The sequence below is a fragment of the Panthera tigris genome, chromosome D4 (assembly GCF_018350195.1).
Source record: "Panthera tigris isolate Pti1 chromosome D4, P.tigris_Pti1_mat1.1, whole genome shotgun sequence".
In the NCBI taxonomy this organism is placed as follows: domain Eukaryota; kingdom Metazoa; phylum Chordata; class Mammalia; order Carnivora; family Felidae; genus Panthera; species Panthera tigris.
In genome coordinates this window covers 35,544,641-35,563,216 of record NC_056672.1, presented here as the reverse complement: position 1 = coordinate 35,563,216, position 18,576 = coordinate 35,544,641, and the positions used below count along the sequence as shown (strand labels likewise).

Here is an 18,576-nt window from a genome sequence, read left to right as displayed (position 1 = left end):
CTTGGGAATCTGCTCCATTCTTTCTATTCTAGCAAATGTCTCTACTCCCCCAACAAAATTTGCTTTCTCACGTAGCCACAATTTGCCCTTCCACCTGAATGGCCCTCTTTCCAATCCTTCTTCTGTTTCTATTCTGGACTCCTACTCATCCACAAAGCCTCAGATTCGATACCATGTCCTGGAAGAATTCAGAGTGCCCTTCCCTGGACTGCCATAAAATACTTTCAGTAACTCCATGAGGGCATTGTCATCTGATTTTACCTTCCGTGTTTATCTTTCCTCAGTGTATTCTTTAAAGGAAGAACTTTGCTTTAATCATCTTTATATTCACTTCATCTTGTAAGGCACAGGATGATAAATTCTAAATAAATGTTTGTTAAATAACAAATGAATATAGGCCTAACTGGGGCATCCTTCGTTTTCTAGGGATTTTATTGCCCTAGTTGACCTGTTTCAGAGTGAGGCTGACTCCCCTTCATGCAAATTAAGGGAGACTTCTTATCTACTGAGGGGATATAAAATGACCAATATTTAACCATTCTTGACTACAGAAACAACTATTTTTATATGGTTCAGCATAATATCACCTAATCATAAAATTAAACTCATCTTTATGTGGCTACTGACTAAACACATACTATGGACATAGACTTTATTCATGATTTTCACAGTGTGCTAGGGGATTTTCTTAGTTCTGAGGATAAAGGTTCAGCTTAAAATTTGGATTTTAGAAGAAGAAACAGAAAAAAATCAGATTACTCAAATAGTTTGATTCTAGTAATGAAAAGGAGAGGATGAGGGAGGAGGTGGAGGAGAAGAAGAAAACATGTTAGGGAAGAGAAGAGCAGAAAGATTAGTGTTTAAGGAAAGTTTCTCCCACAAGTAACAATCTGAGCAGAGACTTGCGTGGAATATGGGGTAAGCCTCATGTTCTGGAGGAAGAGCACTCTTGATAAAGGGTCCAGAAAATGCAAAAAGCCCAAGATGGCATGTTGAGACAGTGAAAATGTCTGTGAAATAGCCAAGAGTTGGATAATAGTAAGGATTTTGGATACTGGTCTGGGGATAATGGGAAACTATTGGAGTTTATGTTTAGGAAAGTTATACAATCTGAATTATACTGGAAGCGATCACTCTGGCCGCTATATGGTGATAAGACTTTAGGGGGCAGGAAACCCACTAGAAATAGACATCCAGGTAGTTAATAATATTGACTTGGATGAAGGTTATAGAAATGAAAGTTTTGAGAAATGAACAAAATCAGGACATATTTTAAAGGACTTGCTCACAGGGATTTGCTACTCACTGTACAGACATTCATATCTGTCTAAGCTGTGAATAAAAGAAGCAGCCCATGACAGATGGGAATTGTCCTGGTACTGTCAGTCATGCCTTACTGATATTTGGGAGTTTCTCTGATGTTCGAGGGTAGACAGTGATGTCCTCATGGTGAGCATAAAAAATGTAACAGAAGACCCACATCACACTGGGCCATTTTATGATTATGATGGGTCAAGACAAAAATAAGACCATCCTTTAAACATATCCAAATGCACATAAATACATGAATATTGGCCAAACCATAAAAATGCCCAAATGTCCCCCAACCCTGCTATGTTGCCACTTTCCCAATCATAGCTTTAGCCTTGCTTTGTTCCTCTGTCTTCTACATAAGAACTATTAAGATACCTAATAATGAAATTACCCCTGCTTTCTGATTCATTCTATCCAGAGAAAAGGCTTACTTTCTTTAACCTTTCCCCAAATAATTTAACACAAGGCCAGTACTATAATAAGTCCTTCTAATAGCTTCTCACTGAGACACCCCACAGTTCCCATGGTGAACATTATCCTCCGTTGCAGAAGCAATAAACCAAACTTTGCTCAACTATATTATTCCTGGTGGCCTTTGGCTAGGGGGCATTGACAGATATTGATAGTAGGCCAATAGTTTTATAATACCTTGGGAAATTTGGTTGTCTATTTTTAAGCCTGAAAACCTATAGCAAGATCCGTATTAAATCTCTTACCAAAATATTTAATTTTAGGATTAAGTCTAGATCCTGCAGTCATGTATCATGTGAATAAATCAGATGAAAGCTGGCCTGGGGAACAAGTCTACTCCAAGAAATCTGCTGTATTCTTATAAGTGTTTAGTTATGAGAGTACCTCTCTTTCCCTACCCTGAATAGAAAATTATTTTCTCATCTCAGAGAACATGGCCAAAAATGAATACTATTTATTTGTTATGCTCCCAAGGAGTTCCCTTAAGCTTCATAGTCAAACACTTGTCACTCTGTTGAGATTACCCTAGGTTTCACATGCAATGCTTGTATTCTGTAGTAGACTCTTATTGTTTTGGCAAACCCTTAGAAAGAGATAAACCTCCTTTTAATAGTTTTCCATAAAGGGTGTTCTTTAACTGCCTTTACCCACCCAGACAATCAAAGTCTTCACAGGTCAATCCAGAGAAGGAGAGATGAGGCTGCTCTCATCCAACTGAGTCTAACCTGGATTTCAAATATGTCAGGATGTGGTACATTAATTGTAATAAAGTGGAGGTGATGTAGTGAAAGTCAAGGGATTAACAGTCTAAGACCATGTTCTATGATTTGGGGTGTAAGTGTTTTAATCATTATAAATGTTAATTTCCCTCTCTAAAATGCATAGATAATTAAATGAAGTATAGAGCATGTGAAATAATATGTATGAAATTATACTGTATTTAATCTCGACTATATATGTCCATTATAGGTAGAACCATATTTATTTTCTGTTTGTTCCTAAAGGTTAATTTGTCTAACATTTGATTGTAATTGTGAACTACATAAAATTATCTAGAGGGAAAAAAAGATAATTTACTCAAGCTTATTAAATATTAGCTGTGCATTGACTGCAAAATCTATGGATCTTGTAAATTAATAATAGAATCTTTAGATCAGAATAGCCCTTGTCAGCAATGGTACGCTCCACATGTTTTCTTCTTCCAAAGGTGTTCTCAAAACCAAATGAGATTAGACAAAAAAATGGTCTGAAACAGATGACTGTCATAAACTTAAAATTAGACTGTGAAACTGAAAAACTAATATGAACATATGATTTTGTAAGGTGTTTTATGGTGTTTTGATTATAATGATGTGGAGGTGGAAACTGATGTGTGATGTGGAGAAAGTCAGAGGTGTGGAGTCAGAGGAGACTGTAAGGCTATAGGCTATAGTTTCGGGTGTTAAGTCTTTTAATCATCTCAACGTTGAGTTTTTTATCTGTACTGCAGAGGTAAGTAAATACAGTGCAGAGCATATTAAGTAGCATATATGAAATATTTTACCCATTACAAAACACTATGCAAGTGTTTATAGAAGAGCTCTTGGCTTTGTGATAAAGGAAACAGCTAAGGGTGATGCCAAGTTGCTCTTGATAGATTTGGCCAGTGCGAATGTTTAGCTTGAATGGATTTCAGTTGAATTGGATGTTTTGAAATATAGTTCCTAATGTTATATTAAAATAGTACTCTGATAGAGAGTAAGAGATCATCTAATTTCCAAAATGTCATATCTGTGTCAAGGGAGCAATTTCCACACTGGGACAATCTCATTGTGTCAATAATACTTAAATGAGTCACTGCTATTTGTAAACCTTTAATTGTGATAGCTAGCACAAAATAATATGTGTAAAACATGATTATATGGTTATCACTCTGTTTAATAGGGTTTGCAGCCTCTATGTACACATAACAGCTGCCAGAGCAAGCCCTCAATTAATTTTACATAACAGGAGCGATTTTACACAATTACTTGAAAATCTTTGGCCATGTTCCATTTCTCTGACATAAACATATGGGCCAAAATCACAAGAAATTATTACTCCATTGGGATCTCTTATGATAATAATTATATAACTATATAACTACAGTTAATATTTTTCCAGATTCAATTTTCAACTTTTATTCAATATCACTTGATGTTTTAAGGGTTATTTTGATATGTGTAATGTGAAGTAGCTACTATTAGAAATAACATTTATTGAGTACTTATTAATCCTAGGCTCTTTGCTAATCATTTCAAATTTATTAACTCCTTTAGTCTTCAGACTTCCTAAAGAATAGGTACTGAAATTATTTTTCCAGTTAGGAGGAGACAAATTGAGGGGGGGTTAAGTAGCCTTGACTAAGGTCACAGTGACCAATAAAGCAGAATAGGCAAGACTCTAACACAGGTCAACTGGTATCTAAAGCAATTTTCTTAACCACAAACCCCCAGTTTCTTTTTGTCACTATTTGATATGCTATTGTCAGAGCTAAATTCAATGCAGGAGTTATTTTTCCTAACTATAATTATAAATTACTTCAGAATGCATGTGTTTATTAGCTGTGACAATTAGTAACATCATGTAGGCACCATCAGCTATATTTTGCTAATTATCCACTTAGATATTCATTCCACAAGTATTCATTAAGCACCTAGTATAGTCAAGCCCCTGTGCTTGAGTTGACATATTCAGTTGCTCCTGCTGCCAAGAAATGCAGACGTGTACTCTCCAGTCAGGAAGTATGTTTCTTTCTAATCATCTTATCTCAGGATGTACTTCCTTTCCATTTGGGAAGAGAATAATTATAGTTGAGTCCACATTCTATATATAGCTAATCTATGAGTCTTTTAATCATACTTCCTTCAGTTATCTTCCTATCCCCTTGCATTTACAAATATCTTTATTATAGACTATATCATATTTCATTGCAATTTCTACTTATGTATCCATTTGCCCTTTTAATCCATAAGCTCCTTGAGCAGAGACACATATCGTATTTATCTTTGTTTTCAGCATCTATTTTATAATCTGTGCTTAATGAACTGTGTTGTCTGAAAGAAAGAATGAATAAATGAATGAATGAATGAAATCTCCAGTGTACTGTAGAGAATTTAAGATCACTGCTTAAAAGAATTCTAGGAAAAGACAAAATCATTTTATTACTGTATTCACCAGATATCAGTAAGAGCATTTCAGCTGGAAATGACAGAAATGACCTCAAAGTACTCATGCTGCCATGCAAGGTAGGTCCTTTGAGGCTTCCGTCTGTCATGTACCAGGGCTCAGGGGGAGAGGTACAATAACACAAAGTAAGGTTAAAGTAATAGGCCTTATTGAGGAAATTTACTATTCAGGTATCAGCGAGAGGAGAAGGCCTGGTTGCTATGATCTTCAATATCAATATCCAGGGAGGTGAAGATGAGTCCAGGTTCCACCCTGGAATACCTATTCTTGCTTTGTGCACAGCAAGCTCCAGTAAGCCTCCCACTGGGAAGTTAGTGAAAATAAGAGGACATATGCCTTCTGGTCTGACTGAATCCTAGCGTGTACATTTTCCCAATAAAACCTGTTGCTTAACCCGTATTTAGCCATACTGCCTGACTGGCTAAACTACAAGGCACCAACCATATAAGGTGTAAGGAGAAAAAAGTAAATTTATGGTTCAAGTCAACTGAAAAGACCATAGGTGTTATTGGAAACTTTATACAAATACTGTCCTGTGTTTCCCATGGCTGCTGTAAAAAATTATTACAAACTTAGAGACTTAAAACAACAAAGATTTAGAAAGTCCCTTTCCCTGTGTCTGCCTCTCTCCCCATCATCAGTTTATCTACATCATAAAACAGTGAAGGTGTGACTAAGGTCTAGGGATTAAGAACATTTCATTTTGCTGCCCCCAAGGAGTGCACACATGAAACAATTCAGAAAATAATAGGCCTTGGAAGGAAGGGAAACTTTCCTCCTATCATGGATCCCGAAACTAGGAAGCTGTATCTTATTAGCTGCTGGCAGCCCTCTTCCTGTCTTGTGGAACTTAACAATAATGCCCTAATACAGAAAAAGAGAGTCAAAGTAACTATGGAAACTTTTCTTTAGGAAGTTCGAAGATTAAAGGAGATAATGCATTTGAAATGTTTAGCAGAGAACTTAGACTTTAGTTAACACTTGATAAATATTAGCTCTAATAATAACTAAGAGCTATATCTCTGTAGCAGGCAGAAAAAAATGCATCCCCAAAGATATACCATAATCCCTGGAACCTGTGAATATGTTATGTTACATATAAGAGGGAATTAAGGTTTCAGGTAGAATTAAGTTTAATTATCAGCTGACTTTAAGATAGGGAGATTATTCTGGTGGGCTCAATTTAATCAGAAAACTCCTCAAAAAATAGAAGAGAGATACAGGAAAGTCACTATCAGTGATACGATAGAAGAGCGACTCCGTCACCATTGCTGGTTTTGAAGATAGAAGGAGACCACAAGCTAAGGAATGTGGATGGCCTCCAGAAACTAGAAAAGGCAAAAAACCAGTTTGTTCCCAAGAGGCTGCAAAAAGGAAAACAGCCCTGCCCACACTTTCATTTTATCCCAGTAAAACCCATTTAAGCCAATTTTGGATGTTGGGGCCTGTAGAAATGTAAATTATGTTTCTACAGGAAAGTATGTCTATTTGGGTTAAATAACATCTCTCTACATATCTGTGTTGGTGGTCCTCCCACCCAAAGTAAGTCAGAAATACAGACTCAATATAAAACTTGGATCTTAGCTTGTCTTTATATGTTTTATCATACACAATATATCCTATGTGTATTTTTAATGTTTATTTATTTTTGAGAGGAGATAGAGACAGAGTGTGAACAGGGGAGACAGAATCTGAAGCAGGCTCCGGGCTCTCAGCTGTCAGCACAGAGCCCACCCAGCATGGGGCTCAAACCCACGAACTGTCAGATCACGACCTGATTCGAAGTCAGACGCTTAACCGACTGAGCCACCCAGGTGTCCCATGTATATGATATATCTTAAAGTTTGCATAATGGAAACTTTTGCTAAATAATGATTGAATGACATGGTTTTCGGTTTGTAAATGAAAACATAGTTCAGCGGCACCTAGGTAGCTCAGTTGGTTAAGTGTCTGACTCTTGATTTTGGCTCAGGTCATGATCTCACGCTTCATGGGGTCGAGTCCCACATCGAGCTCCATGCTGACAGTGCAGAGCCTGCTTGAGAGTCTGTCTCTCCCCTCTCTCTCTGCCTCTCTCCCACTCATGCACATGCCTGTGTACTTGCTGTCTCTCTCTCTCTCTCTCAAAAACAAATAAATAAACTTTAAAAAATAAACTAAAAGCTAGTTTAAAATGTAGGTCAGTTTACTTTTGTCTCTTTCAAAGAAAAATAAAATATTCTAAAGTAAATAATTATGTTGACTTAAATACATTGAAAAATAGTTGTATAAAAGATACTATTTTACAAAAATGTAATATGTGATCTTGACATTTTTTAATGTGTAAAAGGTTGATTTTCTGTTGTAATCATAGATGTAGTGTCCTAGACTTTAAGGAAAACAAACTAATGTTCATGTGATTGGCCATCTGTATCAATTCTCAAAAAATAATCTCATAATGTACATTCTTTTGATAATAATCATCTATGTACCAGACACTAAAAGCTGAACATGCGTGTATTTGCCTTTTGCCCTTTGCAATAAACTATAAGTTAAGTACCATCTATATTTTATAAGTGAATGAACTGAAGCTCAGATTGATTTTCTCAGCATCACATATCATTTAAGCAGAAGCCAGGTCTCTCTGACAAAATAATACCCTTCATATTCTGCAATGACAATATATCCCTTTATTTGGGGGGAAAAGATAGATTGACTGCAACTTTGGAGCTTGTAGTTTTCTGTCTTACTTACATTAACAGTCACTGAAATGTACCCTCGTTTTTGTTGCCCCTCCAAGCATATTTGCTGAATACATGAATGAAATATGTTGTGTTTCCACCTCTCACAGATTGGAGCACCCTTCTGTGAAGAATGCGTGCTGGAGGCTACAAGAAAAAATAACTATTTAGTAAACTCTAATTCTTCTTAAGGAGTTACAAGTTTAGTGCAAAAGATAAGACAAAAAAATTAAGATTTTCACAGACACACAGACACACACACATATATATGTATATATATATATATATATATATATATATATATATATATTACCAGAACATTAGAGTATGTGTTCTACTTTCCCCATGAGAAGCATAGGGAACTTTATAAAGAGAGATAACCCACTTTTGGGTGGATTAATGACCTTTTTGGAAAAAAAAATTAGTATTTGTGGCTAATTTGGAAGGACACATAATTTCCAGTGTGTAGCAATATGAGAACAGACTAGGCAAGGCTGAAAAGCAGCCCACAAGATGAGCAATAGAGTTGGAGGAAGGAGAAACAGCATTGTGAGCCATATCTATTATAAATGGAAAGAGGGAAAGGCAAGGAAGTGGATCTTTTTAAAAATGTTTATTTATTTTTGAGAGAAAGAGCAGGAGTGGGGGAGGGGCAGAGAGAAGAGAGACAGAAGATCAGAAGCAGATTTTGCACTGACAGCAGAGAGCCCTATGTGGGACTCAAACTCACTAACTGTGAAATCTTGACCTGAGCTGAAGTTGGAAGCTCAACTGACTGAGCCACCCAGGTGTCCCAGAAAGTGGATCTTTAGGGCAAGATTGATCTTAAAACCCAGAGAGAGTTCACATTTAAGATTTAGAATTAAGGTTTAAATCATGGCTTATGAAACAAAAATAGTAATTGAACACTTCAGTAAAGGAAGATTATCCCTTGGAAAATTTTTTAATTCTAACTTACCTCTTTAAGAAGGTGAAGCAGTCCTTTTGCTGACAAATTTAGAAACTATTTCTCCATTTTTTTCAAGGCTTGTGAATTTGTATCATGTGTGCTTACAGGGATTTTTGCTCTTAAATTTTACTTTGATATATTTCTCATTTCTTTATACTGTTCTTTTGGTATTTTCTCTAACTTGTCTTAATTCTCCTTTTTTCCCCATCAAATTGTGTGGTCCTTTATTCTGTTCTCTAGGATTGGGGCCATCTTTTGTACCTTTTCAATTTCATAAAGTTATGTAAAGTGCTTGATATTTTGTTTCAAATAGTACTGCAGTGTTTCTGAATGACTTGGTTTTACTAAAAACATGTGTCTAGATTCTATTAGCATTTTGTTTGTGTCTTTGTATCACATAGAATAAAAAAGCTATAAGGAATCGTAGGAAATCACCTGGTCTAGAATAATAACAATGATGTCCACTCTCTTTAATGAAGGTTTTGAAATGGTATTTTCAAATCTTCTTGATAGGGTAAACCTGTGGTTAGTATTCTTGACATAAAATCTCTCTTTTGTTTATGCTATAATCATTATTTCTTGATGTTCCCATTTCCAAAATGGTAACAGCTGATGTGGTCTCTTCCAGTATAGTCCTCTCTTTTATACCGATTTCTAATTGGAGCCAAATAGTTGATGCCTATGTATTCAAACTCTATAGGGTGACTCTCCCCCCAAATCTTATTACTAAAAATTTTGTCTTGTCATCTGCAGTGAATTGTGACTTATGAATAGTGCAAAAGAAACACATGCAACACTGCAATTCTGTCACTACTGTGCTTTGAAAATCTGATATCATCCATTTTCAACATGTGACTTAAAAAGAAAAGTGAGTTAAAAATGAGAACAACTGAGGATGTAGACACAGCTATGTTCCCCAAACTCAGCTGTACCCATTCGAAGTAAAGCATAAGCCTTATCAATCATATCATTTAGGTGGTATTGATTGTGTTAAGGAACCACAGAGAAAGGAGTAAAGGAAGCATGTGATGTAGACACAGCCCTTGAAATACTTTGTAATGAGACCAGAAAATTAGGATATGAGCATATGAGTTATTAACTAATATATGTAAATTTGATGAAAAATACTCTCTTTCACTTAAAAGTGCTAAATTACTAGGAATTTGGGATTCTTTATGTTTGACCAGTGTTTTAAAAATGACACTAAGAGGGGCATCTGGATGGCTCAGTCAGTTGAGCATCTGGCTTTGGATCAGGTCATGATCTCATGGTTCATGGGTTCAAGCTCCGCATCAGGCACTGTACTGACAGCTCAGAGCCTTGGAGCCTGCTTCGGATTCTGTGTCTCCCTCTCTCTATCTATGCCCTTCCCCCACTAGCACTTTTTGTCTCTCTCTCTCTCTCTCTCTCTCTCTCTCTGTCTTTCTCTCTCAAAAGTAAATACATTTAAAAATTTAAATCAGCAAGGAAGAAGAAAGACTTAAAAAATAATAAATAGAAATGACACTAAGAGATATTTTACCTGATACGAATATCTTTAAAAATAACTGAACAAACTGAGGGCATTTAGATTGAGGATAATGCCTGGTGGTCAATACTGGAAAGTTCATAGTTTCTACCATGTGTAAAGTAACTAGATATAAATCCAAGTTAAGTGAGTATGTTTACAATATATTTACATGCACTCTGATTTTATGACTGTTATTAAAAATATATAACCAATGTCTTGAGGCATCACCAGTATATGAATACAAATATGAAGTATGTTAATAGTCATAATTCAAATATCACTGCCACTTTCTTCAACTTATTCAAAAGCTCAACATCACTGGGAGAACTGTGGAGAATGTTCCTCTCTATACCACACGTCTTTACCAGGGGTCCAAGGCAGATCCTCTCTGAGGCTTTTATTTAAAAAAAAAAAAAAAAAAGTCCATTTTAAATGCTAGCCATTTTGTGCAGGGACCATAATCCTTGACAAAGGCCATTCTGTTTGTTTTGTATCCATGCTAATCAGTGGATACAAATAGGTTTCTTAGGGTTATCACTCTTACCAATTTTCTTAGACTTATTTGTTTCAGTATGAGACCCCCTCCTACTATATGTACTGATAATGATGATAAAGAATTTATTTTAAGAAAATTAAGTGCTTAGTATCTGTCTGTCCCATCGAATATGGTAGCCCTGGGTATTTGATGATGAATAAGTCATAATCTCTATCTTATCTTGTCTAGCTGCATGGAAGCAGCAATACCCAGTCCAGATTGTGGTTCAAAAATTCTTAGAGCAAGTCATGTTTCAGTGTGGAAACAAAAATGAGTAATGACTAGTCAGTTCTTCTAGAATTTAGGTAGAAAATTACAATGCAGAAGCACTGGGATAAAAGTAAAGCATAGAATATTAAGGTAACTGTAAATAGTTCAATGTAACTATATTGATGTGTGTGTTAATCTACAGGAGGAGGAACACAGCCAAGAGCTTGGAAGAAAAGGACTTTGAATGTTTTATTAGAAAGGTGAAGATTTATGTGGAGTCACTGAAATTAAATGACAGGGGCAGATTTTAGGTATTAGAAAGATCAGTCTGGCATCATTGTGGAGAATAGAAGCAGCCTAAACTGAGACTTGGAGACCAAATAAATATCAGTTTGGGAAATGACAGTGACAGTGGCAGTGGGGTGAAGAGATTAAGTGACTTACTGGTTGTGAAGGATGAAGTGAGGTAGAGTACAGGAAATAGTTAGGTTTCATACTTCTGAATGAGGAAGATGGCCCCACTATTTTCTGAGATAAGAAACACAGAAGGAATCATTTTATATAAATTAAATATATCACAGGAAACTTTGGATTTAGATCTTATTTTTATCATTTTCTAGTTGGGGGAATCTGAGAGCAAGAAAGATTATATTAAATTATTCCTCCTTAACTCCACTGAAAGATGTCTAGCTGCCCTAATAAATCAGCTATGTCTGACCTAAAACCCATAATTTTTCCTCCACACCAATGCTATACTGGTAAATGAAAATCAAAGAGAGCCAAATAATCTATAGAAGATCCCTTTGTATGTGATAAATAGTTTCCCAGTTTCTTATAAAAAAGTATCCTAGTACTTACAAATGGTGAGAAGAGGATAAAGTGACCCCTCCCCAGTGCTAATGTGTGCTGGTCTTTTGTAGCCAGATAAGAGATTAGATTAACAGAAACAAAAATAGATATTCAGTCTCACAGACTTTAGAATCTCAAAGAAATGATCTCCAGATCACATTGTAAGAACAAGAGCTCTGTGCTTTAAGTCTCTGAAAATCTGTTTGGCCCATTTCATTAGAATGAAAGTGTGATATGGTAACAAGCCAGTTGGCTGCAGCCAAGGACTCTGTTGAAGGCTTCTACAATATAGAAATGATGAATCTGGCTTACGGAGGGAATTTGGTGGTTAAATGAATTCCTGCTATTGCAGCTATTGTATGTTTCCTAGGCAACTAAAATACCTAAGAAATGGTAGCAGTTTAAGAAGAAAAGTGCTTTACAACTAAGGCGGGGTGGGGGGGTGGATACTCTTTTTTAAAAGGTGATATGTGGCCAGACAATATTATGATTTTTTTTAAAAAAATTACTGAATGAGTAAGTGTCCCTGATGTACAATTGAGAGCATTTAAAAAAGTAATACAGGGCCAGGATGACTACATTTTATTTTTGCATTTCAGTTCCATTTTTATTTAGTTGATTTAATATGCTGCATTTTATAATTATCAAGTTGAACTTTTTACTAATCTCTTTCTATATTAAGCAGCTTGTGCATTTTTAAAGATCTTTACCATATGTCAATTCTCTTTGGAGAAACTGTCTAAGTGTGAAATATACCTGTGAAAAACTATTTTCAATGTGTGAAGTGCATCTTTCAAACTGATAAAGATGATAAAAACTATTCTGATCATGGCATAATGGACCCACCACAATTGAATTCAAATATATGTGGCACAGACTATCGGGAAATCAAGCCAGAGGGGGAGAAAAAAAAAAAAAAAAGAAGGCTGATGGAATATTTGAGCTGAGATGATAAGAGTCCTAGAAATAATTTTACAATGTTTGTGTTCATTTTTCAATCTTCAAGCTGTTTTTATCAGAAATTAATACTGTATTTTGTTCCATTGAACTTCAGAACATTCTAGTAATTTCTCAATATCAAAGAAAAATCCTGTTATATCGGACCAAAACATTATTTTTGAATAAAGACAATGATAGCATTTTTTTTTCTTGCAGTCAGATGATAATAGAGATGCATTTTGGTATTTGGTATAGGCTATCTTCCTCAGGGTACTTAGTTTTCAGGGACCTGCTAACCCTTGTTAGGGAGGGCAACTAAAAATACCATTCCTAAAAATCAAGTGGATCCAACACATTTGAAAACCACATTCAAAAGCATCTTGCTCTCATCTTTTCTTCTTTGGTATTTATATTGACCCAGAACCCAATGTGAATGTTTTGCTATTATGGATCATTGACTTCTACAGAATGTCCAAGTTTGCATAGCAAAGCTTTCTGAGAATGACAGCGTTTTCCATACTGACAACATGCTTAAAAAAATACAACATATCTATGTGTTTCTTTCTGATTCTTTTAAAAAATTAATTAGAAATCAAATTGTCAAAAATAACTTTACAAAAAGAAGAAAAGAAGGAAACAAAGATGAGTCTCAGATATTGTACATAGATTTCGCCTATGTAAATAGAAATACTTTGAATAAAAAAGATTCAGACATAAAATACATTCTCTATAACAACATACACGTATTTGGAATTTCTAGATGGGTTTATGAGAAATTTACCACATACTTCAAACTATAATTACATTCTTCCAATATTCATGGTAATGAATAAGCTAGAAAGACAGAAAAGTTTGAATAACTCAAATCTAATGCAGAAAAAAATAATTTATAGTTTTTAAGCAAATACTCTAATTTGAACTCAATTATACTTTTAACACAAATTGGACACAAAAATATCCTTATTTCTATAAACATTTCAAGTAGAATTTCATCATATAATATATTTAAAAGGTGCAATGCTTGTATGATGTTGACAACTACATATTGAAAGTGCATATTGATAAGAAAATGAAACTTGACCTAACTGAACCTCAAGAATAATCTGTTTTGAGGATTTACTTAATCAGAGTAATTTTAAACACCATCTCCTCTGATGTCAAAGTACATGGCCCTGAATTTAAATGGCATCAAAGAACAAATAGATTCATTAGGTCATGTTGCCCTGTCTCTGAAAATACAAGGATAATTTTCTGTCTTAATACCAGTAATAGATGTTTTTTTTCCCAACCAACTGGTTTATTTTTATCTTATGTACACAATAATTAACCAATTCTGTTTGCCTGTTACACTGACCACTTACAAATTCAGAATTAATATTGAGACCTTTGTCTAGCAAGTAAGTAGAATATCAAGACATGCATTTACTGTATTACATTACTTCTTAAATAATCTTCTTGTTCTATAATTTACCCTTTACTCTAACTTCCTTATGCAGGAAAACAAAGAGCATACAGTGAGTGACATCAGCAACATGGCTGATTAAAACATCCCTGGTCATGTCCCTCCATCAACTCTACCAATTTGCCATTAATCCACAGACAAAAGTGTCTTTGTTGGAGCTGTGTGGGATCCAGCACCTTATGTTAAGGGACTAGGAAAGACTCTCACTCACCATTGCAGTGATCAGTAAGCATACACAACTCAGTCCTGGCTGTGGACCCTGCAGTGGCCCATGAAACATCCACAGCCCCTCTGGTATGTGGTTCAGGAGCTCCTGGAAAACTCCATCTTAGACAATCACCCACAGACAAGAAAGCCTTTGTGAAATTCACATTTCTGGTGGAGAAATTCCTCCACACTGTTGGATCAAAAAACAAACAAACAAACAAACAAACAAACAAACAAACAAAAGACATATAAGTCTGAACACATTAGAGAGAGTAAGAGGAACAATTTGACTTTACCCACATTACCCCTCCCCAAGGCAATGTGGCTCAGGGCCAAGAAAGATCTTAGTCTGTGATTTTTACTGTAGAGGAAGTGAGAGAGTATACTTCAGCACCCAGCTTCCCCACCTCTGAGGAATGCTGCCAAAGAAGCTCATTTCTCCTTTGCCCCATCCAAAGTATTGAATCATGAGCTGTGTGATGGGGTGGGAGGTGGGGGAAGAAGCTGGGGAACCATAGATAGGGTGTTCAGAGGGCATTAAAACGATGCAGATTTTACTAAGTAACTGCACTGCAGGCTCCAACAAGATGCCCACCCATGAGGGGCGCCTGGGTGGCTCTGTTAGTTAAGCATCCTACTCTTGGTTTCAGCTCAGGTCCTGGTCTCACCGTTCATGAGTTTGAGCCCCACATCTGGCTTAATGAGGGCACAGAGGCTGCTTGGGATATTCTCTCTGTCTGTCTGTCTGTCTCTCTCTCTCTCTCTCTCTGCCCCTGCCCCACCCATGCACTCTCTTTCTCTCTCTCAAAATAAATAAATAAACTTAAAAAATCAAGAGATGCCCACCAATGAGCAGCTGGATAAACCTTGGCTGTGGATACCTTGACTGACCTATGAGTACCCCCTGTGCTTTCCTTACATACATTACACAGAGACACAGGTACATGCACACACACACACACACACACACACACACAAACACACTTTGTGTCTATCTTCCTGTGAATGCTCCCTGTGATAGCAAGAATAAGCTTTGTCCGACAGCTAGTGAACATGTACAGAAAACCAGCCAGAACATATAGGCCAGGGAAAAACCAAAATCGTGAACTTTAGTGCCATCCTTGGGAGATCAAAAAGGAGCTGTCAGCACTCAGCCTGGTACAATGCAGGATCAAAAGAAGACATACAAGCTTAAGAATTCTTCCACAAGGGGGAGCAAGAAACATGAAGCAGGTATACCCAGAAAAGGTTTGGGAAGCCTCAGAATCTCTAGGAGGGCTGATGGAAGATGCTTCTCTCTTGAAGGAAGTTAGTAGAAACACTGGAAGAGGTGTCTGTTACTTCAAATTTGAAGGCAGCAACACACAACTTCAAAAAGCATGAAAAAAATCAAGGAAACATGACACCACAAAAGAACCACAATAATCTTCCAGTAACTGGTCCCAAAGACACACAGATCTGTAATTTACCCAATAAAGAATTCAGAACAGCTATTTTAAGGAAATTCAACGAGCTACAAGAAGACACAGAGACAATTCAGCAAAATTAGGAAAACATTAAACAAACAAAATGGGAAGTTAGACAAAGAAAGAAAGATCATAAAAACAAACCAAAAAGAAATTCTGGAACTGAAGAATACAGTGAATGAAATGGAAAATAAACTATAGACTATCAATGGAAGAATGGATCAAGCAGAAGAAAAGAATTTATGAGTTAGACAACATTTTAAATTAATCAGTCAGAGAAGATCAAAGCAAAAAATAAAGAAAAAAGGGGAAAAAATCCCAAGTCATCTATGGGGATACTATAAAAGGAAATAATTATGAGTTATTGGAGCTTCAGAAGGAGAATAGAGGTGTAAGAAGGTAGAAAATTATTAAAGAAATAATGACAGAACTTTTCAAATCTGGATGGAGATTTGGATATCCAAGTTGATGAAGCTCATAAGTAACCAAGCATACTCAACTTAGAGATACTCTGCAAGACACACTGTAATAAAGCTATTAAAAATCAATACAGGCTAAAATAAAATTCAATGTGGGCTTCCAGTTATGGAATGCATAAGTCATGAGGATAAAAGGTACAGCATAGGGGATATAGTTAGTGGTACTATAATAGTGCATGGAGACAGATGGTAGCTATACTTGTGATGAGCATAGCATAACATATAGAGTTGTCAAATCTCTATGTTGTACACCTAAAACTAATGTGACATTGTTTGTCAACTATACATCAATAAAAAATAAATAAATAAAATCAAAAACAAAGAGAATTTAAAGGTAGCTAGAGAAAAGAAGCTGCAATCTGCCAGAAAATCCCATAAGGCTATCAGTGGATCTCTCAGCAGAAAACTTACAGGGCAGGATAAAATAGAATGATATATTCAAAGTGCTGAAAGAAAAAAAAAAATAAAACTACTACCCAAGGATAATTAACTTGGCAAAGATGTCTTTTAGAAAAGAAGGAAAGATAAAGACTCCAAAACAAACAAAAACTAAGGGAATTTATCACTAGATCTACTGGATAAGACATGCTGAAAGGAGTTATTTAAGCTGAAATTAAAGGAACTAATTAGTAACATGAAAATATATACTATACTGATAAAGGCAAATAAATATATAGTCAAATTTAGACTACTCTAATACTGTGATATGATAGTATGATATGCTAATATGTTAGCCACAGTATAAATGTTAAAAGACAGGAGTATTAAAAGTAATGATAGCTATAATAATTTGTTAATAAATATACAACATAAAAGTAAATCATGACATCAAAAACATAAAAGGGAAGGGAGTAAAGGAGTAGAATTTTTTTGTGCCATCAAGATTAAATGGTTATAAAAATAAAATACATTTTTATACCTATAATATGTTCAGTGTAAGCCTCATGGTAACTCCAAAGCAAAAACCTATAGTAGGTACACAAAAGATGAAGAGAGGGGAATCAAAGCATACCAATATAGACCATGATCAGTTCACAATGAAAGGGAGCAGAGGGAGAAAAGAACAAGGGAAATACAAATTAACCAAAAAACAATAAGATGACATTAGGAAGTCCTTACCTACGACTAATTACTCTAAATGTAAATGGATTAAAGTCTCCAATCAAAAGCATAGTGTAGTTGCATGAATTTAAAACACAACACCTAACTATATGCTGCCTACAAGAGACTCATGTTAGCTTTAAGGATGCACATAGGCTCAAAGTGAAGGGATGGATTAGACATTCCATGCAAGTGAAAACCAAAAGAGAGCAAAGGCAGTTACACTTATTTCAGATAAAATAGTCTGTAAACCAAAAACTGAAACACAAGGTAAGGAAGGTCATCATGTAGTGTAAAGAGTCAGTTCACCAAGAGGATGTAACAAACAAATATATATGCATCTAACATTAGAGCAGCGAACTTTATGAAGGAAATACTGACAGATGTGAAGGAAGAAAGAGATGACAATACAATAACAGTAGGGGACTTCAATATTCCATTTTCAACAATGTATAGATCATCCAGACAGAAAATGAATAAGGGAATGTTAGATTTGAGCTATGCTTTAGACTAAATAGACCCAACAATCATATACAGGACATTCCAACCAATAACAGCAGAACACACATTTTTTTCATGCATACATGGAAAGATAGATCATATGTGAAGCCACAAAACAAGTCTTAATAAATTTAAGAAGAATAGATTCATATCAGGCATCTTTCCCAAGCACAATGGTATGAAGCTAGGAATCAATAACAGAAGGAAAACTGGAGAGTTCACAAATGTGGAAATAAACCAGACACTTCTGAACAATGTGTGGGTCAAAGAAGAAGTGAAAAATATCTTGAAACAAATTGAAATGGAACGATAACATAAAACTTATAAGATGTCACTAAAGCAGTTCTTAATGAAAGTTATAGTAATAAATGCATATTTTAAGAAATAAAATCTCAGATAAACAATCTAACTTAACACTTCAAGGAAATAGAAAAAGACAAACTAACCTGAAGTTACAGAAGGAAGGGAATAACAAAGGTCAGAACAAAAATTCATGAAATAGAGACCAGAAAAACAATAGAAAGATCAACAAAACCATGAGCTGGCTTTTGGAAAAGGTAAACAAAATAGACAAACTTACAACTAGACTAAAAAAGAGTCAAATTAATAAAATCAGAAATGAAAGAGGAGGTATTACAATTGATATCACAGAAATA

At 35.5% G+C, this 18,576-nt stretch overlaps 1 long non-coding RNA gene across 3 annotated transcripts in view; it reads left to right on the top strand.

Annotated features, from left to right (window-relative positions):
- The window catches only part of LOC122233164, a 580,276-nt gene that overhangs the window by 65,882 nt on the left and 495,818 nt on the right, over positions 1-18,576 (top strand). Inside the window, exon 1 of one of the 3 annotated variants that reach the window (XR_006210650.1) lies at positions 4,982-5,051. The exons of the other annotated variants lie outside the window; for them this stretch is intronic. This is a non-coding gene — a long non-coding RNA (uncharacterized LOC122233164). Of the gene's footprint in view, positions 1-4,981; positions 5,052-18,576 lie in introns of those variants that run through there. 3 annotated transcript variants of the gene reach the window in all.